At 38.8% G+C, this 8,825-nt stretch overlaps 1 protein-coding gene across 2 annotated transcripts in view; it reads right to left on the bottom strand.

Moving 5' to 3' along the window:
* The window catches only part of LOC127155547 (pentraxin fusion protein-like), a 21,186-nt gene extending 19,991 nt beyond the window's left edge, over nucleotides 1-1,195 (bottom strand). The window contains exon 1 of one of the 2 annotated variants that reach the window (XM_051097830.1): nucleotides 1,100-1,195. The gene's annotated coding sequence lies outside the window, so the exon portion shown is untranslated. The remainder of the gene's footprint in view (nucleotides 1-1,099) is intronic. The other variant, XM_051097834.1, reaches the window with a different exon arrangement.
* Nucleotides 1,196-8,825: the final 7,630 nt, after the last annotated feature.

The raw sequence follows: 8,825 nt of genomic DNA, 5'->3' as shown, positions 1-8,825 counted from the left end.
TACCAGACTGAAATTAAGTGATTTAGAAAATTTTAGAACATTTTTAAAAACTTTTTCAAATTATGCACAGACACTGCAGTTGAATGCTGAGAAAAAGTTTATTTTTTAGCCTTTACAGCTTTGTAAATTAAAGCAGATGAACAGATTCCAGAGATGTGTGAAATTATAGAGACTGACACAAATGTGTGACATTACACCTGATCAGAAATTATTAGCATCTTCCACTACCACATTTCCATAAGCATAATATTTGATGGTGTTCCAGTTTAACATGTTTCCTTTTGGCATAGATGCTTTCTGGTTTAAATAAACTGCCTTAATCTGATTGTCAGAGAGAACATAATCCCACATGTACAGATCTTTAATGTCCCCGACAAAGCTCTGCTCAGAGTCAAAGTCACCAAGATAACTATCAGGGTCTTGGCCGAGCACAACAATCCCACCTGCACGAACTCTATGACCTGTTTTATAGACCTGTAATGAACTGCGACGTCCATCCACCCAAATGGCAGTAAGACCATTCGCAGAGTTCCAGGTGACGCACAGGTGAGTACGATAGGGGGAGAGAGGAGCCATACGGAAAAGTGCTCCATCGCGGCTAGACTGAAAATACAAGGAAAAACGTCCGTCTTTCTCTTTCCACACATTCAGCTCATCATTGTCAGGTGTGCGATAGGCAAACAGAATGATGTCCCTCCAGTCCTGGAGGTCAGCTGCGACACGCATGCAGAGTGTAAATGCTGAAAGACTCATTTGCTTATCAGGAGTAAGTTTAACATAACTGCTAGAAGACTTGCTTGGAAACACAAGCATTTTACCATTGAGACCCTCTGCAAGACAAAAACACAATCTTTGAAAAGAGACAAGTGAAATCCTGCTTGCAATAATCTATTTGGTATATTACTGTAAAATGCATTACCATTGGTAGCTACTGGTTTCAGAAAAAAAGGGAGAAAAATAAAACCATTGGTAACATCTTTCTGCAGGTCTGAAGGAAAAAGTGCAAAAGAAAATAATTTAGTCCTTATTTAGTCAATTAGTCCTAACAACAGTTAATATCTTTTAAGTGTTGCTACACAAAATCTTCAAGAATACTTACGATGTTCAACAAGTGTTATCAGAAGGAAGATCAATTTAGACAAGCTGTTTGTCTCTTAGATGACCAGAAGTGTCTTGAGTATTTATTAGCAGAATGGGTAAAGCCCAAATTCAGTTAAGAGCCACCCAGTCATCTTTTTTTTTTTTCATTATTTTTTTTTTTTTTTGTAGTTTAACCTGTAAAAGAAAGATGATGTGTCCTTCTTGCATGCTTATAGACTATACATGTATATTCATTCTATAAAATGATATAGAATAAATAAGAGTGATAAGGTCATTTAAATAACGAAAAACAGACAAATCGAGTGTTTTATAAATACATTTTTTCATGCCAAAATTTTAATCTACAGTCTTTGCTTTGGTGTTTGTAGTAAAGATAAGATTTTACTATAATTACTCATTATACACATTAGATCAATACAATCATGTTTTATGTGTTTTATGAAAAATACCCTGAGGAAAATTGAAATGCTTAGCAGCCACTCTTTCGTAGTCTGTATATATTCAAATAGAAAAGTGTTACTTTATACTGTAATAAAATTTTGCAGTATTACTGAATTAAATGTATTTTTGATCAAATAAAAGCAGCCTTGGTGAGCAGAAGAGACATTTTCAAAAGCAAAGTACAGCCTGGATTTGAAAGCAATGATTTCGGTAGCAACACAGAAATTGTGAAAATCACACTGCATCTTGTATCAGTTTCACAATTCTGAAGAAAGAAGTTAAGAATTTTGTAAGAATAAAAACATTACTGAGAACAACCCAGCAACAGTATAGGAACACACTCACAGCCACTCAAAACACCCCAGCAGTGTGTCTTTGGAACAATTTTAAGGACGAAACTATAAGAACATTTTTGAGAATACAGAATATTCTTAATATTATACTTAAATATTAAAGAAGAATTTTAATTCTTAATAATGTTTGGTGATCTGGCCCCTGGTTAGAACAATGTAATCTACAATAATAACCATTATCACAACCTTTCTAAAGAATTCTAGCTTCACACAAGCTAAAATGCTGTGGTCATATCAGTCCAGATCATCAGTAAGCATTGCTTAACAAGTGACTGTTGTTTTGTTCATGAGGCCTCTAACAAGTTATGCTTTGTTTTGCACAGGCTCTATTTGAATGTGCGCTGCACAAAAGACATTATGCAACCATTTCTGAGAAACTCACACACACTCCTACACCTTAAAAACTCAATGTCCACAACTATTTATGCATTCTTTATGGGTTATGTACATTTGACATGTACATTTAACTTACCAAAAGCCTCCTGTAATGCCTGAAACATTGTCACCATATTTTTAAATGAGCAACACACCCACAGCAACAACACTGCAACACACCCACAACCATTTAAAACACCCCAGCAACCACATAGCAACACACTAAGAACCATTCAGAAGCAGCTGTACTGACCAGTAGCAACTGTGATCATTTATTCTTCTAACTGACCATGCACAGATTACTTCCTTGTTTTAGACAAGCCACTCAGAACACCCCATCAACCGCATAGCAACACACTTACCAATTAGAACACCCCAGAAACTGCATAGCAACACACTCACAGCTACTCAGAACACCCCAGCAAACACATGACAGACTCACAACAACTCAGAACGCCCTAGCAACCACATAGCAACACCCACAGCCACTTAGAACACTAAGAACACCTCAGTAACTGCACAACAACACACTCACCACTCAGAACACCCCAGCAACTGCATGGCAACACATTAAAAACCACTCAAAACACCCCAACAGCCACATAGTAACATACTGATAATGACTCAAAACACCCCAGCAACCACACAGCAACACTCACAGCCACTCAGAACACCTCACCAACTACATATCAACATACTGACAACCACTCAAAACATCCTAGCAACTGCATAGCAACACTCACAGCCACTCAGAACACCTCAGCAACTGCACAGCAGATCGTCTACCGGATGTGATTGACACAGTGCATCATGTTGGTATGAAGCAGCATTGCATCTGAGTCCAGTGTCGAGTCCTAGTTTTTAATAAATTGAGGTGGGACTTTTAAAGAGTTATTGAGAAATGAGAAAATTAAATGACTAATTAAATGATGATTGTGCATTAGTGATAAACACCTGCTGTTATTGAGAATTACAGAGGATCATATGTTGTTTTATTGATTAAAATGATGCCACCATCATTTGCTTTAGTTGGGCACTTGACCCTTGACTTTCCGTGTTAGATCTCTCTCTGTAGCAATGCATGTGCTGTTGTAAAGAAGAGACGTCAGTGTTGTACAGTGAGGAGATAACAGCTGTTTTTATATGATGCAATAGTCATCATGAGCTGGCCTGGTTGTTCAATATAACTTTTATATTTAAATGTATGTACAGGTGCTGGTCATATAATTAGAAGATCTTCAAAAAGTTGATTTATTTCACTAATTCCATTCAAGAAGTGAAACTTGTATAATTTATACATTCATTCCACACAGACTGATATATTTCAAGTGTTTATTTCTTTTAATTTTGATGATTATATGATTATAACTGGCACTGCTCAGGTGTTATGAGAGCCCAGGTTGCTCTGATAGTGGCCTTCAGCTCTTCTGCATTGTTGGGTCTGGCATATCGCATCTTCCTCTTCACAATACCCCATAGATTTTCTATGGGGTTAAGGTCAGGCGAGTTTCCTGGCCAATTAAGAACAGGGATACCATGGTCCTTAAACCAGGTACTGATAGCTTTGGCACTGTGTGCGAGTGCCAAGTCCTGTTGGAAAATGAAATCTGCATCTCCATTAAGTTGGTCAGCAGCAGGAAACATGAAGTGCTCTAAAACATCCTGGTATACAGCTGCGTTGACCTTGGACCTCAGAAAACACAGTGGACCAACACCAGCAGATGACATGGCACCCCAAACCATCACTGACTGTGGAAACTTTACACTGGACCTCAAGCAATGTGCATTCTGTGCCTCTCCTCTCTTCCTCCAGACTCTGGGACCCTGATTTCCAGAGGAAGTGCAAAATTTACTTTCATCAGAGAACATAACTTTGGACCACTCAGCAGCAGTCCAGTCCTTTTTGTCTTTAGCCCAGGCGAGACACTTCTGACGCCGTCTGTTGTTCAAGAGTGGCTTGACACAAGGAATGCGACAGCTGAAACCCACGTCTTGCAGACATCTGCGTGCAGTGGTTCTTGAAGCACTGACTCCAGCTCCAGTCCACTCTTTGTGAAATCTCCCCCACATTTTTGAAAGGGTTTTGTTTCACAATTCTCTCCAGGGTGCGGTTATCCCTATTGCTTGTACACTTTTTTTCTACCACATCTTTTCCTTTCCTTCACCTCTCTATTAATGTGCTTGGACACAGAGCTCTGTGAACAGCCAGCAGGTGTTTTGAGTTAATTAGCTGATTAGAGTGTGGCACCAGGTGTCTTCAATACTGAACCTTTTCACAATATTCAAATTTTCTGAGATACTGAACTTGGGGTTCTCATTAGTTGTCAGTTACAATCATCAAAATGAAAAGAAATAAACACTTGAAATATATCAGTCTGTGTGGAATGAATGTATACATTATACAAGTTTCACTTCTTGAATGGAATTAGTGAAATAAATCAACTTTTTGAAGATCTTCTAATTATATGACCAGCACCTGTATATATATATATATATATATATATGTATGTATGTATGTATGTATATGTGTGTGTTTAGGTTTTGCATAATTAACCCTAAAAAACTACAGCATGCAAAGTGTTGCTTTAACAGTTACAGTGAATTAATTTTTAATATATGTATGAACTCCAAGACTATTTGACACACAGAGACATCAAGAACCAGCACAAAAATCTCAACTATGGTGACAATCAACAAAATTCTTCATGCTGCGATGCAATATCTGATCCTCTGTAATTCTCAATAACAAATCACTGATGTATAATCATCATTTAATTAGTCACTTAATTATGTCATTAACTTTATCTCTTTACCTCTTTGAAAATCACACCTATGCTCAATTGATTAAAAACTAGGACTCGAATACAACACTGCCAGGGAGGACAACACTTTTGTTTGTACACGCATGACTGCACCACCTCCATGTGACCAGCAAATAGCAGCAGCTTATGAGGTTCTATCCCTAAAACAAGGAATAGCAAAAAATAATTTTGTTAAGTTTTATATCATGTGGACTGAGGAAAGGAAATATATATATTTTTTTTGTCACATAAGTTTTGGCAAACTTCAGTCTTGCTTTTTTTATGCAGTTGGGTCTCCTACCATAGCGCCCCTTTTCATTCAGATGGCGACGAATAGTGCGAGCTGACACTGTTGTACACTGTGTCTGCAGATCAGCTTGAATTTTTTTGGAAGTTAATCAGGGTTCTTTAACCACCATTCAAACAATCCTTTGTTGCAATGTTTCATTAATTTTGCTCTTCCGTCTACGTCCAGGGAGGTCAGCTACAGTGCCATGGGCTGTAAACCTCTTGATGATATTGCGTACAGTGGACACAGGAACATTAAGATCTCTGGAGATGGACTTGTAGCCTTGAGATTGTCCATGTTTTCCCACAATTTTTTCTCATGACCAATGACTAAAGAATGTCAGAGGCAATAAAGAATTGATGTGAATAAAAAATGGAATGGACTTTTCCAGTAATCAGCTTACAGTGCTGGCAGCAGCAGTTTTCAGAGAGGATGACAGTATGTGTGAGGTCTATGTATGTACACACCAGACCACAGTATAGCTCACAAAACTTCTTGAGCAACTGTGGTCAAAAATGACACAGCATCTAACTGAATTTTATGAAACAAGGCAACTGATTAAAAGATGCAGAAGTTTGTTTCTGTAAACAATGACTGACAATGATGAGGCAAAGTTGCTCAATAAATAACCAATATTTGTAAAAAACTTTTGAAGCCAAGGACTCCTACAATGTAATTAATTTGTATTATTTTATTTATATTTAATTAATGTTTCATATTTTTTATTCATATCAGTAGAAAATAGAAATGAAACAATGCAAAAACTCTTTAGTAGATATTTCACAAAACTACTGTAATGAGTGGGGTGGGGGCCGAGAGCCATGGGAACGGAACGAGGCCGGTGGAGTATAATGATAATGAGTGACACCTACGCCACTCACCGGTCTCGAGTTCCAAGGAGGAGCTCCGGAAGGATAAAAGGAGGCGGGAACCTGCAAACATTTAACACTTTAATAATAAAATAAACAAACACAAAAGTAACGCGACAGCCCCTCACGGACGACTGCTGCACACAAAACACAAAATAAAGTCCAGGCCTGGTCCTCTCTCATCTTCCACTGTTGTCGCTCCTCCTTTTTTTCTTCCGGAGCTCCTCCATGGGACTTGAGGCCGATGAGTGGCGCAGGTGTAACTCATTATCATTATACTCCACCGGCCTCATTCTGTTTCCACGCCTCTCAGCCCCACCCCACTCTTTACATCGTCTCTCTGTGATCGCTTAAAATTTTTAATGAACAAGGCTTAAAAACGTGTGCAAATGATAAAATTTTGTGACGATGCGCAATGTCATTTTTTGCCCGATCGGCAAGTGACAAATTTGTCAACTGTCCCGAGCGTCTTTTCCCAACAATCAGCGTACAGTGCTGGCAGCAGTGTTTTTCAGGATAGAGGCTGTCAGTATGGATGAGGTCTGTATTTACACACCAAACCACAGCACAGCTAGAGAATACATGCTACAGAGTATGAGATGAAGACTGTGAGATGATGCACATTTGTTTGCACGAAGTGGCAAAAGGATTTTTTTGTTTGGTGAACAAGTCTGTGGCAGTGTAATTAAACACAGTATGTGTTGCACAAAATATCGAACCATTACTTGCAAATACTGTGGGTTCCACTCTCCTTCATAGCGTCAAATGTGGTGGGGGAAGTGAATAACCAACACTCTCTCCACCCTCAATACCACGACTGAGGTGAGTCCCTTAAGCAAGGCGCTGATCCCCCAACTGCTCCCCGGGCACCGCAGCAATAGCGATATGGCTGCCCACTGCTCCGGGTGTGTGTTCACTGCTGTGTGTGTGCATTTGGATGGGTTAAATGCAGAGCACAAATTCTGAGTATGGGTCACCATACTTGGCCTCACATCATGTCCTCTCCTCTCTCCAAACTTCACTTTTATTATTGTTTTGAAATTGCGACCTCTAGCGGCGAAAACTTACATACAGGTGCATCTCAAAAAATTAGAATATAGTGAAATACTTAATTTTTTGGTTGTAACTTATTTCAAAAACTGAAACTTCAGCATCTGAAGCATCTTACATGGGCTAAGGAGAAAACGAACTGGACTGTTGCTCAGTGGTCCAAAGTCCTCTTTTCAGATAAAAGTAAATTTTGCATTTCATGTTGAAATCAAGGTCCCAGAGTGAAGTCCAGTGTGAAGTTTCTGAAGTCAGTGATGATTTGGGGTGTCGTGACATCTGCTGTTGTTCATCTATTGTGTTCAGTCCAAAGTCAATGCAGCCATTAGCTGATTTCCGTTTCCAGCAGGACTTTAGCACCTGCCCACAGTCCAAAAAAACACTTTCAAGTGGTTTGCTGACCATGATATTGCTGTGTTTGATTGGCCAGCCAACATACCTGACCTGAACCCCATAAGAGAATCTATCGGATATTTTCAAAAGAAAGATGAGAAACAATCGATAAACAATCAACCAACAATATACAGATGATCTGAAGGTTCAATAGTGCCTCAGCAGTGCCACAGGCTGATTGCTTCCATCCCACATCTCACTGATGCTGTAATTTGTGGCAGGAGCAAGTAATTCGCTGTAATTTGTGCTGCCGACCAAGTACTGAGCGCATAAATGAACATAAAGAACTTGAACTTTTCTTTTTTGCAAATCAGTTTTTTTTTTTTTGATTGAACTTAGGAAATATTTGCAAATTTTTGTTTGCATAGATTTGTTGCTAAATAATGATAATGGAATGTAGATGTTAAAGCATATTGCTAGAACTATGCATAACAAATCTGAGTTTTCATTTTGTGTCACTTTTTATATCATCTGGACTTAAGTAAGGATTTTTTATGAGTTGTACCTCCCAGCATATGTTGCCCTATTAGGGTATTTAAAAAGCCATGTCTAAATGTCCTAAAATTAAGACATACACATGTTTAGTATTTTTGCACTGCTGAACTTAACGGACAAAATGAGCAGTCATGTGATCCACATTCTCCAAATAGACTCAACTATGATAATGATAGCAGTATTAGATGATGGATATGTATTGGATGTGTAACCTGTGGTGCACGTTGCAAGTTTTAAAAATGATAAACATTGTAACTGCAATATTTAGTGTATTTCTATATTTTAATCAAAGGATACTGCATATGCTCTGGGTTCAGAAAAAAAAAAAAAAAACATGGTAAGAAAGTTGAGCATTTAGGACTTGATAGTACAATCCCTTAAAATCGGCATTTTGTTAGCAACTTGAGTAGAAATTAGGGGTAATCACTTCACTGGGGTCATTAGGTGGGCACCCTCCTTCCTTGGTGTTTGACAGGCCCATGACACCTCCAAAGGGCTCAACAGCAATACCTGGAATCCCAGGTGCGCTCCCCTCTGCTTTTACCCCTACAGGTCATTTTACAGCCCATTTGGGGTCCTTCCCTTTTAGCCACAGCCAATTGCTGCTTCGCTCAGCAGCCTCTGACAGTGACCTAACGGCTTGTCGTAAGGCCAGTCCCCT

The sequence above is a fragment of the Labeo rohita genome, chromosome 24, assembly GCF_022985175.1.
Source record: "Labeo rohita strain BAU-BD-2019 chromosome 24, IGBB_LRoh.1.0, whole genome shotgun sequence".
NCBI classification, from domain to species: domain Eukaryota; kingdom Metazoa; phylum Chordata; class Actinopteri; order Cypriniformes; family Cyprinidae; genus Labeo; species Labeo rohita.
Note: the sequence above shows the minus strand (reverse complement) of the source record. Positions and strands in the feature narration are given on the sequence as shown.